Source organism: Mesoplodon bidens, assembly GCF_964165515.1.
Source record: "Mesoplodon bidens genome assembly, chromosome: 13".
NCBI lineage: Eukaryota > Metazoa > Chordata > Mammalia > Artiodactyla > Ziphiidae > Mesoplodon > Mesoplodon bidens.
Window position 1 is genome coordinate 17,991,533 of NC_138169.1, and position 11,590 is coordinate 18,003,122.

The following is an 11,590-nucleotide window of genomic DNA, read 5'->3' on the forward strand; positions in this document are numbered from 1 at the left end:
GAGAGGAAAAAGAAGGCTGTGTTTTTCTCTGGTGCCCCCGCGTGATGGGCGGGAGCTCAATCGCAAACGTCGCTAGTCCTGGAAACAGGCAAGGAAAGAGGAAAAGAATCCATTCACTACACCAAATTCAGGATGAAAGTGAGGATGGGGGGAAATCAGAGGGATATGATAGGGGAGGTGATTATAAGCCAGTGGTTCTCAAACCTGGCTGCGCGTGAGAATCATCTCGGGAGCTCTTAAAAATCCAGATGTCCAAACCAAACTCCAGACAAATCCCATCAAGCTCCCTGAGGGTATCAGTGGTTGTCTAAGCCCCCCAGGTGCTTTCGACGTGCAGCCAGCTCGCAGAACCGCTGGCGTCGGTAGAGACGAGTTATTGGTAACTTTCTATTGTCTTAGGATAGTGGTGGGTTCAAGTCTGTTCATTCTCTTAGTGTGTTTTATAACTCGCAGATGTTATGTGTATTATCTTATGTATCAACTATTCCGTTAAAAAAATAAAAACATCCGCTCTTTGATTCATGCTCTTTTCATTTTCCCATTCTTGTCTTCATTTACTCCCTCCTTCATTCCTTTCTCCCTTTATTCCGTTCTCTGTTTTCCCGGATGCAGCATAATGTCCGGTTGAACAGTGTGGCCTCTGTTGCAACCTCCACCACGCTAGTCATGTGGTCTTGGACAGGTCACTTCATCACTCTGTGCCTCAGTGTCTTCGTCTGCGAAATGAGAATGTTAAAGTAATTGAAAAAGGAGGCCGTGAGACTGGGGAGGCTCTGATGCCTCCGTAGCCTATGCAAGCCAACCTAAACCGAGGCCAGAGCCAATGCACTCGAATCCGAGAAAATGAAACTTACCAATCACCAACAGCCAGCTAGGCATTCCCAAACAAGGCAACCCCTTAAGCGATAGCCAATCAAGTGATTTCCTTGCCTTCACATCTTCTTTCTAAAAACCTCTCTCCTAGATTCTGCCGGTAGAGCGCTCCTGACCACCTTTTCTTCGGTGCTGCCTGATTCAAATCAGTAAGTCTTGAAAATTTTACTGTGCCTCAGTTTAGCTTTTGAAAAGAATACCATCAGGGCTGCTTTCTAGGGTTGCCCTTGTGAGAGGAAATGAAGGTTTAAATGGAGAGGGCCCAGCAGCAGAGCACCTCAGGTGAGCTCAGGTGAGCATCTTAGGTGAGCACTGTCTCTCACATCCCCCTTTACTTGACACATGTTTACTCAGCATCTGCCCTGCCTCATGCATGAGATTCCCCAGGGTTAGCCTCCGATTGGTCCCAACCCTTTTGGCCAAGGTCATGGCCACTCTTCCATATTGTGTACCCAGTGGAGAAGGGAAGCATCCAGCCACTCTGATCAACCCAGCCAGAGCTGCCCACACGACAAAAGAGCCCAATAAATAAATACTTGTTGATGGGCCTCCTTGAGTGTGGTAGGAACTTTAGAAACATGTGAATTGTGTTGTGGGAGACTTGCCTTCAGGTCCTGATTTTGTGCCTCTTGGGCAAGGGCCTTCCACTCTCTGGGCCTCAGTTGCCTCATGTGTATAATGGCCTTAAAGGACCAAACAAGCTCCACTACTGGGATCTAGGGCCTAGGGCTTGACTGGCCTGGTCTTGGAAGCCTGAGGCCCCAGGCCATAGCCTCTGGGCCTCTTCTTCTGGGATGGCACTCGCCCAAGGAACCACAGCTTGTAGGTGGTAGAGCCAGGACTTGAACCCAGCTCTGTCTGATTCCAGGTCCTGAACACTCTCTGAAGCACCAAGAGGGTAGGGATCATTACCTTCCCTGCTGTGGCTCCAGTGCCTGGCACAGTGTAGGCACTTAAATATTCGTCTAGAATGAATGAGTAGATTCCCCCCAACTTGAGTCCCTTCTTTTTCTCCATAAGAAAAAGGGAAAGATGGTATTGAAAGACAACAAAAAGAAAGATATAAAGGGACTAACACTGTTTGAATACCTACCATGTGTCAGTTGCTTTTAGATGTAGTTTCTTGTTTAAGCTTCCCTCTAACATGTGAGGTTCCTGCCTGCATTTTGCAGATGAGGAAACTGAGACTCTGAGATCTCAAGCAACTCTCTTGAGGTCACATGGCAAGGGCAACAAGAGTCAGGATTTACACCCAAACTCCAGAGCTTGTAAATCTCTTTTCAGTCTGCTTTTCCAGCAGCTTGTGACTTGCAGATGTAGCTCTTAAAAGAGACCAGCAGATATGGGCCAGCTGGGCCATATAAAGAGTTCAGCAATATTAAATATTTAGTGACAGTTTGATGACTACGGCCCACAGGGGACTAGGAGGGAAAGCCTTGGCAGGCAACCATCGAGGTGGACGCTGCACACACTGGGCCCTGGGCCAGTGCACCATTCCTTGGGGCTGTTCTTGGACTTGTCTTTGGGTGTCCTGGCATGGGAGGAGAAAACAGGAATGGGGAGGTGGCATGATGACATGGAAGCAGCTCCCTATTAGCTGAAACGTGACAGTGCTGGAGGCCATGCAATGCCCTCACTTAATCAGCAGGTGGCGATGCCAAGGCACATTTGCCTACACTGGGTTTTCACAGCGTTTCAACATCAACCATCCTGGTTTCTCTCTTCATACCTGAGCTGGGCTCCCCACCCTCCCTAAGACAAGGATGCAGAAGCAGACAGGTGAGCTCAAAGACCCTGGGGCTATGGGGCTGCCTCTCAGAGCCCCAGCTTTGTGTTTTATTAGCACTGAATTGTTTGACTGTTTGACTAGCACTGAATTATTTCATATCTCTGAGCTTCAGTTTTCTCACCTGTAAAATGGGGATAGTAGTGATGGTTTGTTTAACAGCTGCCTCAACCCAGTGCTGGGCACATGATTAGCACTTGATAAGTGATACCTGTTCGTGTTATAATTGCCCTAATGCCTACAGTTTTCTGCATAGCGCCTGCTCAAGTGCTGGGTTTAGTTCCCTTTCTCCTAAGGGAAGGAGCTGAGAAACTGTTACAGGCAGACCTTGGAGATATTGCAGGTTCAGTTCCAGACCCCCACAGTAAAGCAAATACCACAATAAAATGAGTCACACAGATTTCTTAGTTTCCATGCATATGTAAGTTACATTTACACTATACAGTAGTTTATTAATTGTGCAACAGCATTATGTCTAAACAAACAATACACACACTTTAATTAAAAAATACTTTATTGGGCTTCCCTGGTGGCGCAGTGGTTGAGAGTCCGCCTGCCGATGCAGGGGACACGGGTTCGTGCCCCTGTCCGGGAAGATCCCACATGCCGCGGAGCGGCTGGGCCCGTGAGCCATGGCTGCTGAGCCTGCTTGTCCGGAGCCTGTGCTCCGCAATGGGAGAGGCCACAACAGTGAGAGACCCGCGTACCACAAAACAAACAAACAAACAAACAAAAAAACTTTATTGGGACTTCTGTGGTGGCGCAGTGGTTAAGAATCCGCCTGTCAACGCAGGGGACACAGGTTCGAGCCCTGGTCTGGGAAGATCCCATGTGCCATGGAGAAAGTAAGCCCTTGTGCCACAACTACTGAGCCTTCGCTCTAGAGCCCGAGAGCCACAACTGCTGAGCCCGCGAGCCACAACTACTGAAGCCCACACGCCTAGAGCCCGTGCTCCGCAACAAGAGAAGCCACCGCCATGAGGAGCCCACGCACTGCGACGAAGTGTAGCCCCTGCTCGCCGTAACTAAAGCTGGCGTGCAGCAAAGAAACCCAACACAGCCAAAAAATAAATAAAATAAAATAAAATAAAATAAAATAAAAACTTTATTGATAAAAAATGCCAACCATCATCTGAGCCTTAGCATGTCATGATCTTTTTGCAATACTCTCATCAAAGATCACCGATCGAGGACTTCCCTGGCAGTCCAGTGGTTAAGATTGCACTTCCAATGCAGGGGGCGCAGGTTCGATCCCTAGTTGGGAACTAAGATCCCACATGCTTCGCCGAAGTGCAGCCAAAAAATGAAACCCCGAGAAACAAAAAACAGATCACCGATCACAGATGACCATATCAAATATAATAATAATGGAAAAGTTTGAAATATTGTGAGAATTACCAGTGTCTTGGTGACACAGAGACATGAAGTGAGCAAAGTCTGTTGGAAAAATGACACCGACAGGCTCGCTTGACGCAGGGTTGCCACAAACCTTCCATTTGTAAAGAACACAGTATCTGTGAAGCACAGTAGAGCGAGATCTGCCTGTACTAATTTGCTCACCACCAGTTGATAAACACATAGCCATTCTCCCAGTTTCCCTGCTTGAGCTGCACACTGATTGGGGTGGGATGTCTACTCCTCTCTGCGTGTGGTTCAGGAGTAAATCCTGATTTGTCTAAGTCAGCTATGATGGAGCCATGCCCTTGACTGGGCTGGCAGTGGGCTTGGGGCCCAGTCCTGCCCAATTACATTTAAGGGCACATCTCCTGGGGGTAGGGATGGTTTTGCTGGGTCTGTGGGAGGCCTGTGGTACTGCTGCGGCCCTCCTCTCCAGGAGGAAGCCCCTGACACAGCTGACCGTGACCTTCGCAGGGCAGGAACAGAAGAATCTGGTCCTTGATGGTGATGTCAAATACGGAATTAACCCACCAAGGGGCGCCCACCCCATAGCTTGGGATTCCTTTTTTTTTTCTTTTAAGATTTTTCTTTTTACTATTTTTTATGGTAAAGCAGCATACAACCTGAGATCTACCCTCTTAAAAAATCTTTATGTGTACAGTACAGAGTTGTTAATAGATACAGAAAACGTGATCTATACATACAATGGGATTCCTTTTTAGAAGGTAAAATAGAGTCTTGTTGCTTAAATAATTTTTCAGTCAGCAGGAAGTACTCCCATACACAGACTTTTCTAGAGCAGCATTGCTCAAAGTACAATTCTTCTTGTTTTAATACATGACTTTTTGGGGGATAAAAAACACATAAAAATCAACATTTTAACCATTTTTAAGTGTACAATTCAGTGGCATCAAGTATATTCATAATATTGTACAACCATCTCAAAGTGTGATTTTTTTTTCTGTTTCAACTTTTTAATGTAAAAAATCAGGTCATGGAAATATAAATCATCATCATCATCATTCTGCAGCACACATTACACTGTGGGTATGGATATTTCCATGTATTATTGGCAAGAGAAACCACAAGAAAACAAAATAACTATTCAAACACTCCTTTCCCCAGGCAGGTTGGCAGTCAGCTGTGGCCCACATTCACAAGAGAATTCCAAAAGAATGCTGTTCCGGGCGGTATGGCAGGGGCATGGATTAACGTGGTTGTTTTAACTCTGATCTTTCAGCACTCGGGCTGGTTTCCTTTCCCACGGCTGAACTTCTGAAGACAGGCCTCACCACGTGCAAATGGCACACTTTCTAGAAAACAGGTGGTGTATGAGACCCTTGCTTTTAGGATCAAAATGTAATTCTTGGACCATGACAACAGCTGGGGAAGGGATGTCAGAGGTTCTTCCCTAGCTCCCTCTGTGGGGTGAGGCCCCAAAACACATCTCTGTGACAAGTTCCCCCTGCTGGATCTGACGTCACCACAGCTGGAAAACCACCTGGGCCAGTGTGGTGGAGCTCACCCCATCCAAATTCCTCCGTTTATATGGAGGGCTGAGGCCCAGAGATGGAGAGGTCACGCCCAAATGCGGCAAGTGGCAGAGCCAGTGTCTCTAGTGAGAGCAGCTGGTGGCCTCAGCATGTGGAGGTGGAAACAGAAGCTGCAAAGAAGAGAAGACTTGGCCAGCACCTGCTTAGCGCTTACTGAACATCTACTGTCCTGTGTGACTTCCCCTTGTCCTCAGTGTCTCTAGGAATTACGGGTTATCGCAACTCCACTTTTCAGATGGGGAAACTGAGGCTTAGCGTGGTTGGCCTGTATGGTGTGTAAGTCAGATCTCACCACCCCAGAGCCCATGCCGGTTCCATTCTGCTGGGCTGTCAGATCTGGGCACAGTCCACCGAGGTGGGGCCTCAAGCCAGTCCTGTGTTTTCCATGCCTTTCCCAAACATGGGCATCCACTGGCCATGCCTGGATGGCAGAGAGCCTCCACTTCCTAAGTTCAAGGTGACTGGTGGGTGGTGTCGGGCAACTCCCTTCTCTGCTTAACCTTGGGCCTTCCTCGGCTCCCCCTCTCCTTCCACATGAAGCCACACTGTGAACAAGCCACTGGACCTGGCACGGTCCGGGCCCTGGCCAATTCCACCAAGCACACTAGCCTTTTCTTTAAGTCTCACGGCCAGTGTTTCTGCTGTGCTGTTCCCTCTGCCAGAAGGCTGTTTCCCCTTCTAACTCCTCCTCATCCTTCAGGTCTTGGTGTAAAGGCCCCTTCCTATGAGAAGCCCTCCCCCAGCCCCTCTGACTGGGTCAGGTTGCCTGGCCTCAGAACACACTGGATTTTTCCTCCATAGTGTTCACTGCAGTGTTAAAGAAATAATTTTAAAAATTAACATCCTGCCCACACTAGACTGTGAACTTCATGAAAGCCAGGGACCTGGCTATCTGGTTCCTGCTGTGTGTCCCAGCCTCTGCTCTACTGCTTGGTACACAGTGGGTGCTTAATAAATACCTAGAGAGTGGGTGAATGAAACTATGGCAACTGGGGCACTATGTCCTCATAGTTGGGGGGGAGTGGGGACATGGGCTAGAGGGCCACACCTCTGCTAGAGAGGTTTGCCGCAGAACCTGGACAGTGTGCACGACTGGTTCCTAAAAATTCAGTGCGACCTCTGTTGAGCAGGCACCTGGGATGTTTCCAGACTCCTCTATTGAGTTTCAGGAGTCTTTGTCCCCGAGAAAAGCTTTGCCACTCGTCCTGTCCACCGAGGTGTGCCTCCACTCCACACTCATTGGGACAGTAAAGTTACTGGCCTGGGTCCTGCAGCAAAGCCAGCTGCCAGGGGGCAGAAGGAGTGAGGGACACACCCCGAGAACCACTAGTGGAATTAGAAGGTAGAAGGGACTTTGTTTTTATGGCCTCAGCTTAGCTTATTTATTTTATTTTTTTAAATTTTTTATTGGAGTATAGTTGATTTACAACATTGTGTTAGTTTCAGGTGTACAGCAAAATGAATCAGTTATACATATAGATATATCCACTCTTTTTTAGATTCTATTCCCATATAGGCCATTACAGAGTACTGAGTAGAGTTCCCTGTGCTATACAGCAGGTTCTTATAGTTATCTATTTTATATATAGCAGTGTGTGTATGTCAATCCCAATCTTCCAATTTATCCCTCCCCCCCACCAGAGGGGGCTTTTGAAATCATCATGCTGGACCCATTCACTCAACACATGGGGAAACTGAGGCTTACAAAGGGAAGTAGAGTCTGGAAACCAGTCAACAAGATTCAGGGCCAGATCCTGGGTACCCTGAGAGGTGGGCATGGGTGATTTCACTCTACTTCCACCCAGAATTACTGAGAGCTGGGGAGGGCATTTCTAGAACCATCAACATCCTCACCTTCAGCATCCCCATGTGACATATACCGAGTGCCAACCTGTGTCCCAGGTGGATCCTTAAATTCTTAGGTGCCATCTCCTTGAATATTCTCAGTACTTTGAAGGAGGGGCTATTAGGTACCCATTTTACAGATGAGGAAACCGAGGCTCAGAGAGATTATGTTCTTTGCCCACGGTCACACAGCTGGATGTGGTAGAGCTACTAATAGCAATGGTACTTCGTTGTGACACTGTCTTTGGTCAGTGACATGGTTGGGTTTCCTTAGAGCATTTTTTCCCCTGAGGCTGCCCCTATAGGTAGAAGATGAGGTGGCATTTCTCCCTTTACTCTGTGCTGTTTACATGCCCCAAATACTATGTTCATGCAGCAACTGAAAAAAAAGTTCAAATATTTAGCTGTAGTATGCGGTGCTGTTTTCCTGGGATGGCAGGGAGTACGCCTGCTGGTGTGTGTCGCCTTTGCGTTAATTAGGGAGAAGCGGCAGACGGGCCCCGCGAAACAGCAAGGCGGGTTGGCATGGCAGCTCTTCACACCCAGGGGAGTTGGCTCAACAAAGCCAATTTGGCACACTTAATCCTGCTGAAAACCTGGCAGTTGGGGAGGTGACATCACTGGAATCAATTACCCCCACAATTGCCAGTCCTGGGTAGAAATAACTCAAGAAACCGATTCGTAATAACCCCGCCATTCATCGAGGGCTGCCTGCCTGCCAAGTCACCAACTGCCTGATTTACATTAACCCGTTAAACCCCACATCAGCCCTGAGAGGTAGTTTCCATTATTACTATCCTCGTTTTACAGGTGGGATAACTGAGGCTCAGAGAGGGGAAGTGTGGTAGGCTCAGTAATGGCTCTCAAAGAGATCAGGCGCTAATCCCTGGAGGCCCTCAGTGTGACCTGATTTGGAAGAGGGGTCTTTGCAGATGTGATTAAGGACCTTGAGATGGAGAGATCATCCTGGATTATCTGAGTGGGCCCTAAATGCCATCACAGGTGTCATAAGAGAGAGACGGGGGACTTCCCTGGCGGTCCAGAGGTTAAGACTCCGCACTGCCACTGCAGGGGGCATGGGTTCAATCCCTGGTCAGGGAACTAAGATCCCGCAAGCCTTGTGGCACGGCCAAAAGAAAAAAAAAGAAAGAAAAGGAAAAAAAGAGAGAGAGACAGAGAGAGACTTCACACAGAGGGGAAGGCCATGTGAAGCTAGAGGCAGAGACTGGAGTGTTGCAGCCACAAGCCAAGGGAACCTGGAGGCACCAGAAGCTGGAAGAGGCCTGAGACAGATTCTCCTCTAGAGCCCTCCGAGGGGGTGCAGTGCTACTGACACCTTGATTTTGCCCCAGTGATACAGGTTTCAGCCTCCAGACTGTGGGAGCATAAATTTAGGTTGTTTTAAACCACCAGGTTTGTGATCATTTGTTACAGCAGCCACAGGAAACTCATACAGAAAATGACTTGTCCACGGCCAAATAGCTATAAAGTGGAGGTGTTGGGCTTGAAACATAGTAAGTGCTCAATAGATGTTACCTGTTATTATTATTATGACCAGGTGCACGTGGGGAGGCTGATTTATAGGATGAAATGTCCAAAAGACCATGAACATGGTCTACTTTATCCATCCCAACAGACTCTGTTGGGAAGGAACAGTCTGAGTAACCCGGATTTGATGATTCAGTTTGGGAAGAAGCTATTAACACTGGGTGGAGCGGGTTCACGAAAATGATGCAACTTTGTAGCATGAACACCTCACGTCCACTGAGTCAATGCCAAGCACTAGGATTAACTCCACTGGCCAAGCTGGTCCCACAAATCGATTTGAGAGCAGGTGTGCAGCCAATGGAGCAAGTGTGATGGCCCACAGAGGTGGCTCCTCTGTGTCTGGCAGTATTTCCCCCAGGACACTTTATTTGTTGTTGATTACAACCTCTGTCCTCTTTGGTTCAGAGTAAACACTCAACACATATGTATTGAGTGTGAAGTCTGCCCCATTACAGTAAGCTAAACGTAGGGATTGATGGCCTATAGCTAAAGCCAGCTGACTAAAGGTCTATGTGGTTCCTCCCCTTTTCCTCCCCTCCCCTCCCCTCCCCTTCCCTTTCCTTCCCTTCCCTTCCCTTCTGTTCTTTAACAATTTGATCCATTAGGTGGGTCCCAGCAAGGTAAACATCAGCAATGGGGGGAGGGGGAGAGGGTACATGTCGGTCCAAAGAGGGGTGTCATAGCCCAAAAGGGATAAGAAGAGTGTCTGCATGGGGTGAGGGTGGCCCAGCACAGGGGGCCAGAGCTTGCGTGAGTGAGAAGGTCATCCTCATGGAAAGGCAGCTTGGTATGTGGTGTCAGAACTTGAGTGGGGTGTGGAGGGTATCCTTGTTGGGGGGAGGGCAGCATCAACAATAAGAAATTGTTACACAAGGGGAGTTGGTCCAATAAGTGGACACACTGAAAACAGTGAGGATACTAGGTTTCTCACTGTCTGAGCAGGGAGTTACCAGTATGGAAAGACTAGAATTAACCCTGTGGAGTTAGGCTGGAACTGGATCTATTAGGGAGAACTCATGGTTTTCAGTATCGATAAAAGACTATAGAAATAAATATAGATCAATATAGATATAAATGTGTGTGCACACGTGTGTGTATAACTCAGTCCACTCATAGGATCTAGGGGCAGTGACACCCCCCAAACCATAAGCACATCTAGATCTTGGTTTCTAAATACCATTCTCTACTAAAAGGAACCTGGGTTCTACGGAGAAATGGCTGATTTCAGAGCTAGGGCAGAGAAAGTACAAGATGAGCCTGGAATATCTTGTGTCAAACAGTAAGGAAGTGTTTAAAGAATGATGGAGACATGTCAGAAGGACACAGAAGCCAGATTAAAGGGGCTATCATGGGCCAAATCTAGGATACACTGGACACCCAAATAAATAATGACAGTAATGGATTGTAACCCATGGAATCGAGAGTCTGTACTGATGGAAATAAATAAATGGAAAGTTTGAAGAGAGATGGAATATTTACCTAGTCTCAGAGTACCTCCCTATGAAATATTTATTAATTTCAAAGAGGAAAAGAAGAAATTCAGAGTGGGAAGCCTGGAAGACACCATCTTATTCAAGTGATTACAATTAACATCATCCATAATTGGACAAATTGAAGTCACCTATCATCTGTTATGATGCAGTAAGGACACAGCATCACTTCTGTGATATTTCATGATATACAGAATCCACAACTTGCATCTAATCTATGATGCATGGTCTGAACCTAATTGAGAGGAAACATCGGACAAACCTAAACTGAGGGACATTCCCCAAAGCACCTGTCCTGACTCTTCAAAACAGTCCAGGTCACGAGAGCCAAACAAAGACTGGGGAATGTTCCAGACTGAAGGAGACTCAAGAGACAGGACCATTACATGCAACATGAGATCCTGAACTGGACCCTTTTGCTACAAAGGACATCCTTTGGACAAGTGGCAAAAGTTGATGAGCTCTGAGTATTAGACACATTAAAAACGTATCAGTGTTAGTTTTCTGCATTGATGGATGTATTGCGATTCTGTAGGAGAATATCCTTTTTTGGAGGAAATACACGTTAAAGTATTTAGGGTGATGGGGCATTGTGTCAGCAACTTAGGCTCAAATGATTCAGGAACAAAAAGCTATTTGAATTGTACACCTAACTTCTATGTAAGTTTGAGATCGTGTCAAAAGAAAAAAAATGTTTTGTGTTTTTAATGCTAATACATAGCATTAAAAAAGTGTTCTAAAATTAGTTGCCAACATCTAAAAATCAAGAGATTTTGCCCTCAACTCTAGGTTTCTGACTTCCCTTGAGAAATCTGAAAAGCTAGCAACTCCGGGAATGAGTTGTGCCACAGTGCCGTTTAGATGGTCTGTGTTATCCCCAGTTCTCCACAGTCCCCTCCACTCCTTATTGTGTAACCCTCAGCCCACAGCATCCATCTATGCTTCCAGCCTGGCCCCTAGGACCAGCCCAACCCCTGTCATAAGCTATGGGAATCCATAGAGCAGGTACTTAAAACATTTGTTGGATGGATGGGTGGGTAGACGGGTGGATGGACGAACTTTCAAGACATCGCATTAACCCAGAGCAACAACCTATC

At 47.1% G+C, this 11,590-nt stretch overlaps 1 long non-coding RNA gene across 1 annotated transcript; it reads left to right on the top strand.

The window, feature by feature from the left end:
• Positions 1-10: 10 nt before the first annotated feature.
• Positions 11-3,771, top strand: LOC308626579. The gene is made up of 4 exons (XR_014017268.1): positions 11-138; positions 965-1,022; positions 2,565-2,652; positions 3,453-3,771. It is a non-coding gene; the product is annotated as an uncharacterized lncRNA (long non-coding RNA).
• Positions 3,772-11,590: the final 7,819 nt, after the last annotated feature.